The sequence below is a fragment of the Amblyraja radiata genome, chromosome 11 (genome assembly GCF_010909765.2).
Source record: "Amblyraja radiata isolate CabotCenter1 chromosome 11, sAmbRad1.1.pri, whole genome shotgun sequence".
Classification (NCBI taxonomy): Eukaryota; Metazoa; Chordata; class Chondrichthyes; order Rajiformes; family Rajidae; genus Amblyraja; species Amblyraja radiata.
Genome location: NC_045966.1, coordinates 33,338,816 through 33,360,215, shown reverse-complemented (window position 1 = coordinate 33,360,215; position 21,400 = coordinate 33,338,816).

Genomic DNA, 21,400 nt, shown 5'->3' with positions numbered 1-21,400 from the left:
ACGGCAGTCCACGGTGCCAAGGCAGAATTTCAGCTGCCTCTATAGACCATTGTCATTGAAGGCTTGAAGCTGCATCAACGCCATGTGAGTTGCACATACTTTCGCGTGTTACATGTACTGCGGATGAAAGGCACGAGAGAATTATGCCTGCCTAAGAGATCGATTTCTTAGGTAGGCATAATTCTCCCGTGCCTTTACTATTTATATTTAATTATTACCATTTTATAATTTTAGTCACGGTAGGCACTGCCTACATTGCCTACCCTTATGGCATGTGCCTGGTTCTCAGCCCCCTTCTTTACTTCTGGTCCACCCATGACTGCGCAGCCATGTACAAATCTAATTCAATTTTCAAATTTGCAGACACACCACCATTGTGAGCCGGATATCAAATAATGATGAGACGGAGTACAGGAGTACACATACCCCAGTTTGCATTAATGGTGCCGAATTAGAGATGGTCATAAAAACTTCAAATTCCTCAGAGTCAATCTCACCAACAACTTCTCCTGGACCACCCATATTGATGTAGCGACCAAGAAGGCACACCAGCGCCTCTACTTCCTTAGAAGACTTAGGAAGTTTGCCATATCCCCTACAACTCTCACCAACTTCCACAGATGAACCATAGAAAGCATTTTATCAGGATGCATTACAGCTTGGTTTGGAAACAGCTTCATCCAGGATCAGAAGAAATTGCGGCAAATTGTGGATGCAGATCAGGCCATCACACAAACCAACCTCTCTTCTATTGATTCCATTTATACCTCACACTGACTCGGCATGGCCAGCAGCATAAATAAGGATGAGCCACGCCCTGGCCACTCCCTCTTCTTCCCTCTCCTATCAGGAAAAAGGTATAGAAGTGTGAAAACGCACAGCACCGGATGCAGGGACAACTTCTTCCCAGCTGTTATCAGGCAACTGAATCATCCTACCACAACCAGAGAGCAATGCTGAACTACTATCCACCTTTGATGTCCCCCGGGCCATCCTTGACTGGACTTTGCTGGCTTTACCTTGCACTAAACATTCACTTATCATGTAACTATACACAGAAAAAGGATTGATTGTAATCATGTATTGTCTTTCCGCTGACTGGTTATCACGCAACAAAAAGCTTTTCACTGTACTTCGGTACACGTGACAATAAACTAAAATGAAACTAAACTAAACTGAAACTCTATGACCTTTCCCCATGAAAGCTCCACACAGCAGTGGCAATGCCTGCCCAGGTTGGGAAGAGAAACACCAAAAAGGGAGGACATTCTGCTCTCAGTACCCCTCTCTGGGCAGTCTCTGGGCAGTCTCGAGGTGATGAACTGGCACGGTCAAATTCCATAAGACTAGTAGCCACTGCAAGTTGTGAGATGGTCAAGTGACCATAACCCCCCCCCCCCCCCCCCCCCCCCCCAAATACCCAAACAAATCTGGATCCAAACAATCCAGCCCAGGAATACCCCTTCCTCCCTGTATCTCTATCCTTCCATCAGGTCTTCCCCTCAACCTTCAATGCTCCAGAGAAAACAATCCAAGTTGTCTACCCTCTCCTTTTAGTTAATGCCCTCATATCCAGGCAGCTTTCTGATAAACCTCTTCTGCACAATCTCCAAAGCATCCATATCCATCCTGGGGTGACCAGAACTGCACATAACACTCCACATTCAGCTTAACCAAAGTTTTATAAAGCTACAACATGACTTCCTGACCCTTATAGTCAATGCCTTATTCAATGAAAGCAAGCATACCACACGTCTTCTTTACCACTCTATCTACAGGTTACCACTTTCTCGGAGCTATGAACTTAGATCTCAAGATCCCTCTGAACATCAATGCTATTAAGGGTCTTGCCATTTTCCCCTCACATTTAACCTTCCAAAGTGTAATACATCATATTTGCTCAAATTTAACTCCATCTGGCATTTCTCTGCCCTTATTAGTAACTGATCCATATGCCACTGTATCCTTTGGCAGTTTTCTTTGCAGACTGCAACTCTACTAATTTTGGTGCCATCTGCCGACTTATTTGCCAATCCTGCATTTGCATCGTCATTTACATATCACAAACAACAGCGGTCACAGCACAAATATTTGTGGAACACCACTGGTCACAGACCTCCAACCAGAATAATACTCTTCCACCACTACCCCACTGAATTACCCATAAAGTCAGTTCTAAATCCAAACTAGCAACCATCATGAATTCCATCATCTTAATCTTCTGATTCAGTGTACCATGAGGGACAATATCAAGTGTCCAGCTAATATCCATGTAGACATTCTCTGCCTCACCTTTATCAATCTTCTTTGTCACCTCCATAAAAAAATTAAATCATGAATTAAGACATGACTTGGCACCAACAAAGCCACATTGACTTCTTTAATTATCCCTTGCTGACTATATTTTTAATGAGTTCATAATGAAAGTGATAGGTTTTTACTAAAAACATTGGAGGAAACTGCAGGACAATGACATCATTAGATGATGCCAAGCAAATGTCAAGTGTGAGAAGGTGATGTGTTCCTGGAAATCCGTAGGCCAATTTCTTCGTTAATAAATCTGGAAGTAAGTATCGACTTAAGTGGCTTTAGGTATGATTTGCGTGTAAAAATGTGGACAATTGAATCCAATCTCTCAGTGAGTTTCAGCCAGAATGTATGCAAACTCTTGAATATTGGCTGCAGCAAGGTTCATTCCACGCTCCTTGTTGCTGTTACTTCCCCATACCCTTTCGTGTGTGTTTCTCTGAAGTAGAACCAGATGAACTGTGCTTTTAAAGTGCTGCTGCAAACCAGCTTCCCTTTGATTCAAGAGTTATGGTGTTGCTTGCAGAAAAGACAGATAAATTGGGCTTAGAACTTGTTTGTAAAACTCCTAAAAAGGAGCTGAAGATCAGATTAACGCAAAGTTCCCAAACAATTGGCTTTTACTAATACCAGTTCCCCTGTTCCCATGCACTTTAAGGAATCAGAACTCACATTGCATCCCTTGAACCCTCTGTGGTATCTGACAGTTCACAATCTCACACATAGCAACAATTTACTAATCTCAGGACCATTCCAGCTCTGCCATATCGTCAACTATTCTGGCCGTCAATGAGTCATCTAAACTTAAACATTGGTGATTCTATCTACTACTTCAATGTATATAAGCAGGTAAAAGCACTCATTGACTGCTCTTCTGCATTATTATTCACTTCAGGGTTGACCCAACAGTAGCAGCCTCCAACCATGAGCACTTGTTGATGGCCCTGTAGTGACTCCATTCTTCACCATTCTATCCATATCTTTCTAACTTCAGACCCACCCTCTCATTCCCAAGGCACTTCCCCACCCTTCTTCCATCATTGCTTCATCTATTCATTCATTGCCAACATCCCTAGAGGTGGAACATTTTGCTTAAATAGTGAATGCGGCGGGAAATGTAAATAAAATTTGCAGCACAGAGCAAATACATAGTGAGTAAAAATTCCACAAAATAATCAAAGTTTTATTTGATGCCATGTAGCATTTGCATTAAGATAGATGAGTTGGTTTTTTTTTTTTGTCTTTTTTTCATTGATTTTTTTTTAAATATTTTTTTTTAATTAGAAGTACAGTAAATTACAGTAATACACATCACATATATCTTATTACATTTGTTGTACCACTTCGTTTTTCGAGCTTTAAAAAAGGTAGAAATAAAAGAAGTAAGGAAAGTGAGCAAGAATCGTGAAGGTGCAGGAAAGTGTTGGGAAAAGAAAGCCCCTTAGGGAAGAAGTTAGAGAAGGAAAGGAAATAAGACCCTAGAAAGAAAAGAAAAAAAAAAGGAAAAACAATCGCTCTATTGTAACACAAAACTCCGCAAAAAAGGATATACCAACCGTGTTTTTTTTTAATTTATTTTATACCCCCCGTTACCAGATCCTAGTACCATTTATATTTTAAATTACTATTGAACCTTATGCTTGTAATAGTTCCATAAATGCAGACCACGTCTTTTGGAAGTGGTCTGCTTTGCCTGCTAGGAGTCTCATCTCTTCCAAGTGTAGTGTTTCGAACATGTTTGAAATCCACATTTTGGTATTGGAGCATTTTTCCAAAATTTGAGTATAAGCTTTTTTCCCATTATTAGCCCGTAATTAAGTAAGTTATTTTGAAACACGTTTAATTTGGGGTTACCTTCCGATATTCCAAAAATGATCCATTCTGCTTTTGGTACAAGTTTTATTTTAAATAATTTTGTGAAGATTTCAAATATTTCGTTCCAGAATTTTTGGATTTTTATATAAAAAACAAAAGTGCGCTATGGTAGCTTCTTGTGACTGACATTTATCACAAATGGGTGAGACATTGGGGAAAAGTTTATTTATTTTAGTTTTTGAATAATATAGTCTATGTAATGTTTTATATTGAATTAGAGTATGTCGTACGTTGATCGAGCATTTATGCACATATAGTAAGTGTTTATCCCAGCTCGCTTTTGAAATTTTTATAGCTAGTTCTTGTTCCCAGTCTCTTCTAATACCACCGGTTGTAGGTATTTCTATATTTAAAATAATGTTGCATAAGTATGATATTAGATTTGCTGATTCAGCCTTTGTCTTGTTTAAAGGGGTCTAAGAGTAAACCTAGCAATTATAGACCTATTAGTTTGACGTCAGTGGTGGGCAAATTAATGGAAAGAATACTTAGAGATAATATATATAAGCATCTGGATAAACAGGGTCTGATTAGGAACAGTCAACATGGATTTGTGCCTGGAAGGTCATGTTTAACTAATCTTCTTGAATTTTTTGAAGATGTTACTCGGGAAATTGATGAGGGTAAAGCAGTGGATGTTGTGTATATGGACTTCAGTAAGGCCTTTGACAAGGTTCCTCATGGAAGGTTGGTTATGAAGGTTCAATGGTTGGGTATTAATGGTGGAGTAGCAAGATGGATTCAACAGTGGCTGAATGGGAGATGCCAGAGAGTAATGGTGGATGGTTGTTTGTCAGGTTGGAGGCCAGTGACGAGTGGGGTGCCACAGGGATCTGTGTTGGGTCCACTGTTGTTTGTCATGTACATCAATGATCTGGACGATGGTGTGGTAAATTGGATTAGTAAGTATGCAGATGATACTAAGATAGGTGGGGTTGCGGGAAATGAAGAAGAGTTTCAAAGTCTACAGAGAGATTTATGCCAGTTGGAAGAGTGGGCTGAAAGATGGCAGATGGAGTTTAATGCTGATAAGTGTGAGGTGCTACATCTTGGCAGGACAAATCAAAATAGGACGTACATGGTAAATGGTAGGGAATTGAAGAATGTAGGGGAACAGAGGGATCTGGGAATAACTGTGCACAGTTCCATGAAAGTGGAATCTGATGTAGATAGGGTGGTAAAGAAAGCTTTTGGTGTGCTGGCCTTTATAAATCAGAGCATTGAGTATAGAAGTTGGGATGTAATGTTAAAATTGTACAAGGCATTGGTGAGGCCAATTCTGGAGTATGGTGTACAATTTTGGTCGCCTAATTATAGGAAGGATGTCAACAAAATAGAGAGAGTACAGAGGAGATTTACTAGAATGTTGCCTGGGTTTCAGCAACTAAGTTACAGAGAAAGGTTGAACAAGTTAGGGCTTTATTCTTTGGAGCGCAGAAGGTTAAGGGGGGACTTGATAGAGGTTTTTAAAATGATGAGAGGGATAGACAGAGTTGACGTGGAAAAGCTTTTCCCACTGAGAGTAGGGAAGATTCAAACAAGGGGACATGACTTGAGAATTAAGGGACTGAAGTTTAGGGGTAACATGAGGGGGAACTTCTTTACTCAGAGAGTGGTAGCTGTGTGGAATGAGCTTCCAGTGAAGGTGGTGGAGGCAGGTTCGTTTTTATCATTTAAAAATAAATTGGATAGTTATATGGATGGGAAAGGAATGGAGGGTTATGGTCTGAGCGCAGGTATATGGGACTAGGGGAGACTATGTGTTCGGCACGGACTAGAGGGGTCGAGATGGCCTGTTTCCGTGCTGTAATTGTTATATGGTTATATGGTTATATGGTTATATGGTCTTCATGGCTTCATCCAATAAGTCTGGGGACATGTTATGATATTCTTTTGTGTATTTTTTCAAATAGTCACGGATTTGAAGATATTTAAAATATTGATTATTTTTCAAATTATATTTCAGTTGTAATTGTTGAAATGATAATAATTTTCCTAATTCATACAAGTCTCCGAGCGTTTTGATTCCCATTCTTTCCCATTGTGTAAATGATTTATCTATAATTGAAGGTTTAAACGACGGGTTATTGACTATTGGCATTAAAAGAGATAGATTTCTTAATTTTAGATTCTGTTTTATTTGTTTCCAAGTTCTAATTGTGCTATGTATCATTGGATTTTTATTATAATTTTTGTTATTCAGATTCATTGGTGAGAGGAGAGTCGCTCCTGTATTACACGGAGAGCAGTTCTCTCTCTCCATTACAATCCAGTCCACCTGCTGTGCAGAGTTGTCCAGCAGATGAATCATATTTTTAATATTTACTGCCCAATTATAGTACATAAAGTTAGGGAGCGCTAGACCACCCATCTCTTTTGGTTTACTAAGGTGTGCTCTTTGTATTCTGTGGGATTTATAATCCCATATAAAATTTGTAATGTTTGAGTCTAGTTTTTTGAAAAACTTTTTTGGAAGATATATTGGAATTGATTGAAATAAATATAGGATTTGTGGTAAAAAGATCTTTTTATAGCATTTATTCGACCTATTAAAGACATCGGGAGCGTTTTCCAGAATTTGATTAGATTATTTAGTTTCTTAAGTAAGGGGCTATAATTGGCATTAACCATAGCGTGATAGTTTCTAGTGATTTCAATTCCTAAATATTTAAATTTTTCTGTGGCTATTTTAAAGGGGAATTTCAAGAGATGTGTTGAGTTAGATGAGTTGATGGGACAGACATCAACATACGGTATGAGTGCAATCTACTAGCGGTAATGGAAGTGTGGTTGTAGGGTGACCAGGACTCTGCTCAATATTCCAGGTTACATGTAGTTCCAAAAGAATCAGCCAAAGAGAACAGGAGGTGGGGTAGGATTATTAATCAAATAAGGAATGTGGGCAGTGACGAGTCATGATGTAAGGGCAATGGATAGCAAAGTGGAATCAGTTTGGGTTGAGATCAAGAATAATAGGAGAGAGAAGACATGGGTGGGAGGAGTCTACAGGCTGCCAAAATGTGACCTCTAGATGGGGCAGAGCAGAACTGGGGTAATATTTCAGGTATGTTTGAAAAGAACTGTAATCGTCATGGAAGTTTTTAATCTATATATTAATGGAGCAAACCAAACTGGCAAAGATATCATGGACGAAGAATGTGTGATGTATGTCAAGGATTATTTCTTAAAACAGTCAGTTTCAGAACTTACCCAGTAACAAGCTATTCTAGCGCGACACAATGGCGTAGTGGTAGAGAGTCAATTCTGACTACGGGTGCCGTCTGTACAGAGTTCGTATGTTCTTCCTGTGACCGTCTGGTTTTTCTCTGGGTGCTCTGGTTTCCTCCCACATTCCAAAGACATGCAGGTTTGTGGGTTTACAAAGAGCTGGAGAAACTTAGTGGGTGAGGCAGCATCTATGAAGCGAAGGAATGGGTGACATTAACGGGTCGAGACCCTTCCTCAGACTGATGTGGGGGTGGGGGTGGTGGGGGTGGTGGGGCGGGAAGAAGAAAGGAAGAGGCGGAGACAGTAGGTTGTGGGAGAACTGGGAAGGGGAGGGGAAGGAGGGAGAAAGCAAGGACCACCTGAAATTGGAGAAGTCAATGTTCATACCGCTGGGGTGTAAACTACCCAAGCAAAATATGAGGTGCTGCTCCTCCAATATGCGGTGGGACTTGTGGGTTAATTGGTTTCTCTAAATTGTCCCTGGTGTGTAGTTTCGAATTTGTGCACGGGTGATCGCTGGTCCACGCGGACTCGGTGGGCTGAAAGACCTGTTTCCATGCTGTAGCTCTAAACTAAACAAATAATGAGTTATGAGGAAGGAAGAATCTGAAATCTTGTGGTAGTGACTACGGTATGCTAGAATTCCAGAAGCAATTTACAGATGAACAATACGGGATGAAATTCATTGTCTTCAGTTTAAATAAGGACAATTATTATGAAATGGAGGATGGAGCTATCCGAGGTAAATTAGTATAATAAGCTAGGAGACAGGTTAATAGATGAGCAGTGGCAGATATTCAAAGAGCTGGTCCATAACACTCACTAAGAATTTATCCAAATTACATGAGATTCAATTAAGAAAGACACATTCTCTGGTTAATATACTGTATGTCAACAATAATGTGAAACTTGAAAGGTAGGACATTCAACATGGCAAGGGTACGTGGTAGGGCAGAGATTTGGGAAGTTTTTAGGATCCATCAGTGAAAGATTACAAAGCTCATATGAAGAGAGAAAATTCTGTAGGAAAATTTATGTCTGATATCAAAACAAATAGTATGAGTTTCTTTAGCTATGCAAATGGAAAAAAGGTTGTTAATGCAGATGTGGAACCTTAAGACAGTGAGGCTGGTGAACAGGAAATAAATAAATTGTAGATATGTTAAATCATATTTTTGCATTAGTTCCAATATGGAAGATAATGTATATATCGCTGAGACAACAGCTGGGACAATTTCAAATAGGAGGGAGGAGCTTTTAACAATCCCAATCTCAAGGAATAAAGTAGAAAACAAGGTGTGGGAGGAATTCAGCAGCTCAGTCAGCATCATCGGAGGGAAATGGACAGACATTGTTTTATGATGGGACTTTTCTTCAGACTGATTGAGTAGGTGGAAGAAAGCTGGCAAAAAGAGGTTGTGGTGGAGCAAAGCCCAGCAAGTGAAGGTCAGGAGGGCTGATTGTCAGATAGGTTGAATTGTGACAAAGGCTAGAGATGAAATGGAGCAAAAGGAATTCACTCAAGAAAAGAAGAAGAGGAGTGAAATGTAAAGTTGGGTGAATGAAAAGAGGCAGATAAAATGGAAATGTGATCTCGGAGTAGGGATGAATGAGAGATAAGTTGACAACATAGGTTTGACTGGGCTTTATTCACAATTCTCCACAATTTCTTGCAATCTTAGGCAGAACAGTTAGCAATAATGGTATGTAAAAAGAACCAAAGGTTCCCCAAATGGGCCTATTAATCAATAACTATTTTTCAGAGACCCCATCACTGTAAGATTTTATTGCACACAAGGTCCTGGGGGTCATACATAACATAAATCTTTGCACTCAAATACCCTTCCTCTGAACATTAGAATACAAGAAGTAGGAGATGAAGTTGGTCACACAGCTTCTTATGTCTGCACTGCCATTCAGTGAGTCATGGTTAATATGATTTTTATCTCAGTTTCACTTTTCTGAATGTCCCCTTAATCTTGGACACCCCCAAACCAAAAACCTGAGTGTCCCATCCTTTCTGAATGCAGAATGCATTGCATAGTTTGCTGAGTTGAGAAAAGTTGGAATGTGAAATCATCAGTGAATATCCCTGTTACTGGCCTTGTAAGGGAAGGAAGGCCATTGATGATGTAGTGAAAGATGGCCCAGCCTAAAACATGACTCTAAGGAACTCCTGGAACAAAGTTCTGAGTCTGGGATGCTTTATCTCCAACAACCACAACCATTGTCATTTCGTGCGAGATCTGATTCCAGTCTTTGGAATATTTTCTCTTTTAATAGCCATTAACCAGTTTTTTTATGGACTCACAATGCCACATTGGTCAAATGCTGCTTTGTTATAATAGGTATTTGCTATTCCTCATCTCTTTGGTTTACACTTGCAAAAAAGCTCTGAAGAAGCATAAGGCTATGTGGATCTGGTATGTGGTGAGCATGTGGTGAGCACTCTTGACATCACCTTTCATCACTCTGAATTTTATTTATAATAATAGATTGATTGGGCAGCAATTAGGAGGATTAGGTTTGTGTCATTTTATGTGGATCGGATATATCTGAGCATTCCACATTGTCAGTATCTCCAGTTCCACAGTATTGCAACTGTACTGGAACCGCTTGGCCAGACATACAGCTAGTTCTGGATTGCAACATTAGAACATTGAATTAAATTTGGCCATAAAGCTCCACGGTATGTACAGTATGTGTTGCCAGAAGGGATGGAGATTGGACACACTTGATTTAAACTATATACTTGTATGGAATAAGTGTCAAAGACTATTGGAATCTGCCATCAATGTAAAGTAGACACACTGCCGCATATTTTGTGAAGATTGTACAATCAATCATCTTTGTGATAACTACTTCCAGCTATAAATTTTCACGTCTGCATATATACTTATCGAAAATAAACTTTAAGAGGTATAAAAACATTTCACGGTGTTTTTTCCTGTATCCCAATCAAAATTAATTTCAGTTTTAAATTTGCATACTAATCTGTCCTTTAAGATAGATGAACCATGTATACAGATACGTGTCATATGCTTGGCTTGTTGAGTAATTCTTCAAATGCCACAGATCATTTCAATGCCCCTGATTTATGTGCATTTCTTAGTTGAAATTTGCACAACCTATCTTGGTTCATTTGTTTGGTGCGAAAATGACAGAAATATTATTCATAAGCAATCAAAGACTGACATCTTCAGACATATTATACTATTTCTTGAACATAGTTGATAACCAAAAAAAAAAGTATGGCGCCTGAGAGTGGCTTATCTTATAACAGTTAAAACAGACTCTTACGATTGCTCCTCCTCACTATCCATCCGTTCCAGCTCTGAGAAAGGCATTAGTTCCAGTACTGGAAGTCTCCTGTCGATCATCACTATTTCAAAGAAACTCTTGGAACTTCCAATCTTTACTGCACCCGATGCTCCCAGCACAGCTGTGAGTACAAACAAAATGTGGAAGAGTGGCTTTCAGTGGGTGGGGGGGGGGGGGGGAAGACACATGTAGCTGGAACAACAAGGATCCCTCTCACTAATCTCCAGCATTCTTCTAGCTGACGTACTGTAGAATCACCCGAGAGCAAACCAGAAGAAAACAGAGCTGCTGTTTCAAAGGGAGGTCAGGGACAGGTGAGCTTTAGTGTAACAAATAACACAGCAATGTTGCTGTGTTATTTGTTACACTAAAGCATTGCTCGCTTCTGATTCACCTGATCCTCCCGTACAACCTGAGCATTTCTCCATTTATCATATGGATCATATAGTGTCGTCAGGCAAGGAGAAAAATGGCAGGTTCGGCCTTTTGGCAACGCTTTGTGGTGCATTGATGTACAAGATACAACAAGATACAAGATACAAGATACATTTATTTGTCACAGGTGCCAGATGGCACAGTGAAATGAGATTAACATACAGCCATACAATAAATATAAAGAACACAATACACGATAGAATTCAACATAAAAACATCCCCACACAGAATCAAATTTTCCCACTGTGAGGGAAGGCACCAAAGTCAGTCTCTTCCTCTAATGTTCCCCAATGTTCACCCGTGGTCGGGGCCTCCCGATGTTCAGGCCCGCACGCCGGGGTGATGTAAGTCCGACGTCGGGGCTGGGGGACGTCCTCAGCGGCCCGGACAACAGAGTCGGCCCCCACCTACTGGGGTTCCGCGGCTCCCAATGTCCGCAGGCCGTGCCGGGCGGAGACTGATGCTGGCGGCCCTCTGCAAGGCGCCCCAGGACTCCGCGATGTTGTTCTGCGCCGCCCTTGTTGGGAGCACTCCAAACCAGAGCTCCACGATGTTGGAGCAACAGCCCAATGCTCCGCAGCTCCAAACGGCGATCCAGGTCGGTATCGCCTGCTCCGCGGTGAATTCAGCGCTGCGCCGCCGCTATTGTTGCTCTGGTCCGGTTCCCATTCCCCGGCAGGAAAGGCCGCTCCAATCCAGGTGGTAGGCCACGAGGTGGGGGGCGGGGACACGACTCGGAGAAATAGTCGCGTCCCCGCCAGGAAGCGACTGGGAAACAGTTTCCCCCTTACCCTGCCCCCCTCCCCCAATTAGAAAAGTTAAGGTTTCCCCCAAAAGCAGACTTTAAACTAACTAAAAATAAAAAAAGATTTAAAGGACAAACAGGCTGTAGGCAGAGGCTGCCGTCAGTGCGGCGCCCCTAGTGGATATGTAACAGTCTTAGGTCAATTCTGCCCTAACATCGAATACCTGTACCTAAAATATCATTATTTTTAATCGACCATACCAAGTCGTTGTCAAAGTAGCATTGGATGAATTATATTTCATAAATAACTAACTTGAATCAGAAACCTGGTGTCCTGTTCATCATCACCAGTGACTTCAATCAACCAAAAGTCAGGAACATATTCCCCAAATCGAATAAGCGTGTCTCCTGCCCCACATGGGGTGTTAACATTTTTAATCACCACTACACCACCATCAAATATACTTATCGCTTCATCCATTGCCATCATTTCAGTCAATGTAATCATGGAACATACAACATAGTACAGCATAGCATCAGGCCCTTTGGGACATAATGTCTGTGCCAAACATGATGCCAAGACCAAATCGTCTCTGCCTGCGCATAGTCCATATCTCTCCATTCCCTGCAGTCAGAACCTGTTCCCAGGGTGGAATAAATCAAATAGTAGAGGTAATATCTGATAGGGCAGGGCAGTGGAGGGGCAGCAGAAGAGAAAGAAAGCGAGAGAGTGCACAATTGTCATTGGTAATGCAGAAAACTATTTCATTTGTGATTCATAGTTACAAATTAACAGTACTGGAGAATGACATGCACTTCATAGATTCCAAAAAGACCGTCATAGAAAGACCATCACATGCTAAAAGTTTATGCACTGAAGTTGTTTCTGGTATGAAATGTGCATTTAGATGCCTCTTTCAAGTATTTTGTTGTATAAATGTGGTGATTCATATGGGCCATGTGGAGGCAGTTCTTCAGAATGAATGTGAGTTCTTCAGCATTACCTAAAGTGAATATATCTGACCAGATACAAGGCTGTGGATTGCAGCACTAGATATCCCCTATGGTTTGCTTTACTTTCTGAACTTATTGCTTGCTCCTTGTCTCTTTCAGAACTTCTCCAACCTTTAGGTGAGTCCGCAACTATGAAATTCCAATTCCACACTCCCAACTGATTTTTCCTCCTTCCCCATTGTCTCCTGCTCCTGAATTCATTGTGATACCCATCCAGCCCCACCAGATTCGGGATTCTTGCCCATCTCAGTTTCCCAATGATGGAGCAAGCTGAGAAGAAGTCTATGCGTTCACAAGATGCTCAAGGCATGTTTTAAGGCAAATAATCACTTATGTTTCATGAACAATAGAACCAAGTATTGATTAGAGTATTGATTATCATCAGTTATGAGCACATTTTGGCACCACGTCATTTCTAGTCCACTAATTAAAATCATATTTTCTATATTTATCATAATAATCTCACTATCAACTACAATAGGAAGAACTCAAGGTTGATACTCATTCCAATTAGGGACAACAATAGCTCACATTTATTTGCAGCCTTGCAATATTACAGAGATCGTGTAAATGAAGTTGATATTTGGCTCATCTCTGTTTTATACAACAACAAGATTGCAATCAGCTGGATTGGTAGCCAGTGAAATGAATTTGTACAGTTTCACTTATATAAACTGTAACATCTTTTTGAATGATGCACACTTTAAGATCATTGCCATCAGCGGTGTATGTGCTCAGTTCTCTTTGTAGCTCTGGACGATTTATTTTGAAAAGCAATATCATGCTCTACTTAACAAATGATTAAGCTAGTCAGTTTCATCATTCTTGGCAGCCCAATAGTCATGATGTTTAATTTATGAAACTCTGATTGAAGATTTCAGCATGATAGAATCCAAGGCTGAAACAAACCTTGGGTCCCTTAAGTTATCAATATTCACAACTGGGTCTTTCTTTTGAAAGGGAGAAAAAAAAGATGAAATGAAAAGAAGAAATGCTGAAACACACTTGCTAATTGGACAATTTACTGGAAACGGAATAATAAAATTCTTGAAAGAGTGGAGATGCCACGGATTTAACCCAGGGCCTCATACCTGCAAAGCATGTGTCTACCGCTGAGCTACACCCCCACTCAAAGGCCTTCAATCCAACTTGTCCACGCGAACTAAGATGCCTCATCTAAGCTAGTCTCACTTGCCTGTGTTTTGCTCCTATCCCTCTAAAACCTTCCTATTCATGGGTCCTATCCATGGTACGGGTTGAATCCAAGCATCCATAGAATGTAGTGTGAGCTCTTGTCAGAAAGGATGAATTAAGGAATAAGAAATGTTTTGTAAGGTTAAAACATGTATGATTTTTCAAAACTAATTCACGATAATTAATGACGGTGAGGCATCATTTAAATTATGGCTGCTTTTTAATGGTACCACATTTCTTTACAAAAATATTACAACCAAATTCATATTATTTTGCATCTTTATAATCTCCTTTAAATGCACAAATGTGAGGATATACATGCAACTTGAATAACCCAGTAGATGAGAGGAGTAAAAAAGGTTGTGAGAGGCATAGGGACTTTTGTAAAGAGTGAGTCAGATGAAGTGGTGGAGTTGGTGTTTGACCAATGATAAAAATCATATCGAGCACTGCAGAAAATCAAGGCTGGGTTTAAAAATAAGAAACGTTACATTGAATTATTGAGGTTATTTTGCCAACAGATCTTGGTAACAAGAAGCTGACAATTATTTTTGAAAAGGTCTGAGCATACGATTCTGAATCAACTCAAGATTTATATGCGGATCATTAGAGATATCAATTTTGTGGATATTCACTTGGAAGTCATGCAGACAATGAATGGTTCAGAGGTATGGAAATCATGTTCAGTTAAAAGGAAAATAATTGAGCTGTAGCTTTTACTGAGGAGCATGCGAGTACACTTTTATTTCAACAAGAATTCAAATATAATTTGGGCACACAAATGACTGCTGAAACTGGAATCTTGGGTAAAGATGGGTGGCGATAGGCCTCCACTGCCAAAATGAGGTCACACACAGCCTGGGAGAACAGCATCCCATATTCCGCTTAGGTAGCCCACAACCGAGCAGTATGGAAAACTGTAGATAGACACAAAACGCTGGAATATCTCATTGGGACAGGCAAGATCTCTGGAGAGAAGGAATGGGTGACATTTTGGGTCGAAACCCTTCTTCAGACTGGGTCTCGACCCGAAACGTCACCTATTCCTTCTCTCCAGAGATGCTACCTGCCCGCTGAGTTACTCCAACTTTTTGTGTCTATCTTTGGTTTAAATCAGCATCTGCAGTTCCTTCATGCAGTATGAAAAATTGCATTCTTCAATTTCAGGTAATAACCCTCCGACCCCACTTTTTCTTCCTTGCCTACTCCTTCCCCCATCTCTGCATCTGTCTTCCATTCTCATGTTTTATTTTTCATAACATTGCACAGAACAAATGATATGGACTTTAATCCTATTCTTGTTTTGGAGATGATCCTTCCATGATCGTTTGTGCCTTGATTGTCTTTTCAAATGGGACCTATGACTGCTGCTGTGCCAATATTTCCCCAAACCAGATTATCTTCTAAAATCGACCTTGCAGCCACTTAAAGTCCAAGTTGAAATATTCAGTAAAACGTATCAATTACTCCATCTAAAATTGGAATATTGGAAATAGTCAGAATCCTTTTAGTTATGTCATCTTGAACCACTCAGATTTTAACAATTAATAACACATAAACCAATTAATTTGAAATTAAATTTCATCTCAATGGCTCCATCTAAAATAGCATTTAGAAGACATTTATTCTGGTGGATTCAAGTTGCCAATACTTTAAAAAAGATAGGATTAAAGGAATCATTTTCATTCTACAGGTTCTAGATTCCACTCAAGGGTAACAATATTTTATCTGTGATGTAGAACTCACCTACGACTATTGTTGCAACATGTTATGATATAAATAAATCAGGACTTGTGGTTTCAATTGAAAAAGATCAATTGGACTAAGAAAATATGAACAATGAAATAGTTTATCACCAATGGCAGCAAAGCAGCTAAGTGCTGCCTCAGTGCTGCAGTGACCAAGGCTCTGGTACTATGTGTGTACAGTTTACATGTTCTCTCTGTGACTGCATGAGTTTCCTTTAAGTGATTTGTTTTCCTCCCACATCCCAAAGATGAGCAAGTTGGTAGGTATATTGGCGACAGTAAATGACTCCAACTATGAAATGAGTGATAGGAGTTATAGAACCTAAAGTGGAGAGTAAATGGATGCTTGATGGTTGGCACAGATTCTGGCCTGAAGGATCTGCTGCTGAACTGTATGATTCTTTGTTTTTCAATTCAATGCTAGAGACCTTTTGGTTTATTATATACTGTAGTGTTATACAGTCTTTATTTACAGACAGAATATGTCTTTATTGAAGCTTACATGTGTGCCTGGGTCCTGGACTTTCTCACCACCAGGCCCCAGGTAGTCAAGATGGGAGGGAATACATCGAAGTCCCTCACCCTGAGCACAGGATCGCCCCAGGGTTGCGTCCTCAGCCCCCTATTGTACTCCCTGTACACACATGACTGTGTGGCTAGGTTCAGCTCCAACTCAAAAATTAAGTTTGCTGATGACACTGTGGTGGTGGGCCTGATCTCAGACAACGACGAGAAGGCCTACCGGGGGGAGGTGGCTGGTCTAGCACTCTGGTGCCAGGATAACAGCCTCCTCTTGAACATCAAAAAAACGAAGGAGCTGATCATGGACTTTAGGAGGGCACATCATCCGAGGACGTACACTCCATTGAGGATAAATGGGGATCCTGTGGATAGGGTGAACTGTTTTAAATATCTGGGAGTCCACATCTCCGAGGATATGACATGGGCATCACACGCCTCAGCACTCGTGAGTAAGGCAAGGCAGCGCCTTTACCACCTCAGGCAATTGAGGAAATTCAGAGTGTCTCCGAGGATCCTCCAGTGCTTCTACGCAGCGGCGGTGGAAAGCATCTTGTCCGGGAACATAACCATCTGGTTTGGGAATTGCTCTGCCAAGGACAAGAATGCTCTGCAGAGAGTAGTGCGTTCGGCCGAACGCACTATGGGAACTTCACTTGCCCCCCTGCAGGAACTATACATCAGGAGGTGCAACTCCAGAGCCAACAATATCATGAGAGACCCCTTCCTCCCCTGCAATGGACTGTTCCAGCTGCTACAGTCAGGCAAATGCCTCCGTTGCCATGCGGTGAGAACGGAGAGGTTGAGAAGGAGTTTCTTCCCAGAGGCCATTCGGACTGTAAACGCCTATCTCACCAGGGACTAACTCTACTGAACGTTTTTCCTTCCATTATTTATTATGTTAAATAATATGTGTGTTATGATTGTGTTTATAGTTTGTTTGGTTGTTTGTCTTTTGCACAAAAGTCAGCGAGCATTGCCACTTTCATTTCACTGCGCATCTCGTATGTGTATGTGACAAATTAACTTGACTTGACATCAGCTTTCTGTGCTTTGTGTGCTTTGTGTGTGTGTGTGTGTGTGTGTGTGTGTGTGTGTGTGTGTGTGTGTGTGTGTGTGTGTGTGTGTGTGTGTGTGTGTGTGTGTGTGTGTGTGTGTGTGTGTGTGTGTGTGTGTGTGTGTGTGTGTGTGTGTGTGTGTGTGTGTGTGTGTGTGTGTGTGTGTGTGTGTGTGTGTGTGTGTGTGTGTGTGTGTGTGTGTGTGTGTGTGTGTGTGTGTGTGTGGTTTACAACCTCTAACCGCATGAAACCATATCTTCCACACAGTTCTGGTGATCTGATTGTGACTTCAGCATTTAACTGTGCTTCTCCTCTGAATAATAAAATGTGACATAAATTTTAAAAGGGATCACAGCCTGTTTTTTCCATCCACTCATTGTTGTTGGGAATAAATTTGAATACCATTTGGCAATGCCACTGCATTTGTACTTTGATATACTCTCAAAACACATTCTTTATAAAAAGTGTTTGTTACTGCAGAGGGCCCTGAGCAGTTTTCATACAACGGTGTCATATAAAAAGGGAGATCTATAAACAATAAAATTTTGACATTTGTAAGCCACATTTATTTTGTGTTTTTCTTTCAAATGCCTTGAACTTGTTTATAATTCTGCAAATTAAATCCAAATGTATTAAAAGGTTTACATGGGACTGTTTATTTAGATTTAGCACCTATTTTATGCATGAAAAAAACGGATTTCATTTTTAACCGCATATAATGAAATGTTCATTGAAAAATCATCATCCTAGAACCTTAACTCCATTTTAGTTGCTCACCTGTCTGATTTTGTTTAAGATTAGAAACCCATTGACGATACAGACAAATACATTATTGCAACCAGTCTGCTCATTTTCGTATGTTTGTTTTCTAGAACAAATCTTAAAAATGTTCTCAGTTGTGTACAACAAATCAAAAACAAATGTATTTTTAATTTAAAATATTTTGTACAAAATTGATTGCAACAATCTGTGAAGCGCAGCACAGTTGTATTTTATTTCTCTGGTGAAAATATACTTTCTGCTATATTTCTTTTATCCCCTAACCTTTTTCAAAAAAACGATCTAGATTTGAAGAGTGAAATTAGGGATTTGGTTAGACAAATGATTTTAGTTCACAGATTTGGAGCACAAATCAAAGCACAACTCTAGCTTGCAGCAAGCTTTGCTCTGAGGAAAGCATGATGAACACTTGTAATAAACGATGCACAAATCGCATTAGAAATTTGAAATCCTCGGTAGCCATCTTTTTAAAATAGAAAATAACAAAGATTTTAGTTATATCATAGGTCTTAATTGCATTTTTGGTGACTTATTCTGCTTTCATATATTTTCATAGGATACATCCAGATATCTGGAAATTTTATTTTTTTTAAACTATTCTGGCTCAGGCTAGTCACTGCTAAAAAAATGTGTTTTTCTCTCTAAAGGACTGAATGTGATCAGAGACTCTGTTCAAAGCTTAAAAAAGCAGTAAAAATTAGGTCACTCAAACACAATTGTTATCTATCTTTATTACTAAAAATCTGATCTTGACCACTTTCTGTTGTTCTGTATATTGATTTTAGAAAAAATGCTGCCACTTACGGCTGTGATTTTTGGCCATCTTACTCAGAGTCCCCCTCCGCTATGCAGAACAAGACGATTTTTCCCATCGATGAAAAATAAAAGAGTTTTTGGGTTTAAAAAATGTTGCAATTCTCTCTCCTGAAGGCCAAGCCCCTTCCGGAGGAACTATAAAACCCGGAAGTGTTGAATGCCTCAGTCAGTCTCTGCAAGATGGGGAAAGCGAGAGGGTCACATCTCTCAGTCTGAGCTGTGAATAACACTGAACACATGTCTACTAAACTGTGAATGGTTTTACTGACCTGTCAGTGCCCTTAATGTGGTTTGAAAATATAGTTTGGAAATGCGAAAGCTGTGTTGCCTTTGGTTTGGAAATGCTAAAGTTGTGTTGCCTTTGGTTTGGAAATGCTAAAGCTGTGTTGCCTTTGGTTTGGAAATGCTAAAGCTGTGTTGACTTTGGTTTGGAAATGCTAAAGCTGTGTTGCCTAATTAAAGTTGCCTTGCCTACTTAAAGTTGCCTTGCCTACTTAAAGTTGCCTTGCCTAATTAAAGTTGCCTTGCCTAATTAAAATTGCCTTGCCTTCTATATAATTAAAAGTCTAATCTTGACCACTTCCAATTTGCGCTTTATGTTGATTTTAGAAAAAAAAAGCGCTACCACGTACAGCTGTGATTTTTGGCCATCTTACTCAGACTCCCCCGTCGCTCTTCAGGTGCCGAGGATTTTTCCCATCAATGAAAAATAAAAGAGATATTAGTGTTTAAAAAATGTTGAGATTCGCTCTCCTGTCAATCACGCCATGAAAGCCACGCCCCTTCTGGTGGGAGGGGGAGGGACTATAAAACCCAGAAGTGTGGGCGTGGCTCAGTCTCTACAAGATGGAGGAGGGAGAGGTCACGACTCACTGTCTTTAGTGGCCTTGCACCCTGCTTGAAGTGGTAAGAAACTGCACTTGAATTTGGTGGCCTTGCACCCTGCTTGAAATGGAATTTCAAGGAATGGCCGTGAGTCAACTGCCAGCCCACCAGCCGTGAATGAATGAGCTGCCAGCAAAATAGGCTTGAGTGACTGAGTCGCCAGCCCAAGAATCCATTCGGGCCCACAATGTCCATAATAGCCCTCTGGAAACCAGTCCCTTCAGCCCACAACACCCATACTAGTGCTCCAGAAAGCTACACACTACACACCACTACTAATAGTCTTGAAACAAAGTACCCCCAGGTCTTGTGCATACGTGCCATGGATTTCAACAGGGCCAACCTTAAGAGTGTGGTTCCAAAATACTATCAGGAAAAGAGACACACAAAGAACTGCAGTTGCTGAAATCTTGCAATGAACACAAAGTGTTGGTGCAACTCAGTGGGTCAGGTAGCATGTTCAGAGGATAAGGATAGCCACCTTCAACTCCATAATTTCCACCAAACTCATCTCCATTCTCCTGGACCTGGGAGTCAGTACTCCACTGTAGTGGACCAAAGCTATAACAATGATGAGGTGGAGTAAAGAAAGTAGATAGAGTGTTTCATAATATGATGTGAAGGCAACACCTCTCCCTCAAAGTCAGCAAAACAAAGCAATGTGGTCATCAACTTCAGGAAGCGGGATGGAATATATACTCCTGTCTGCGTCAGTAGTGCTGAAGTGGAGCCGATTAAGAGCTTCAAGTCCTGGTTGTAAATATCAACAACAATTTGTTCTAATGCAACCACATTGATGCTACGGCCAAGAAGGCACACCAATGTCTCTCTTTCCTCAGAAGGGTATGAATTTCAATGATTTTTGAAATCTCCAATGATTTTTACCAATTTCTTTATTTTTCTTTTAAAATCTTTTTATTGGGTTTTTTTCCAAAAAAAACAAAAATAAAACATAAAAAACAGAGCAAAAAGAATAATGATAAACATAACAATGGTATTGATACATAGGGATCAGGATTACATTAATAACAGGTATAACCTAATATGAGACCAGTGTCAAATACACAATGAATATAGACCTCCCGGTTAAAATAGTTAAATCTTTAAAAGGAAACTTATAAATGTAAAAAAAAACACAAAGATAAAAAGACAAAAAGAAAAAGAAAAAAGGAAAAAACAAAACCCCTCTAAAATAAAGGAGGGAAAATTTTTTAATAATAATAAATTAAGAATAAAAATAAAATAAATTAAAAAAACAAAGCAAAGCAAAACAGAATCTGAACTGAGAATTTCTACATGTGCACCATGGAAAGCACCCTATTCAGATACAGTGCAGCTTGGAATGGCAACTGCTTTGCCCAAAGTCCATAAGAAATTGTAGAGTTGTGAACGCAGACCACTACATCACCAAAAGGTTCCCCCCACATTGTCTGTCCACATTGCAAGCTACCTTATGAAAACAGCCAAAATAATTA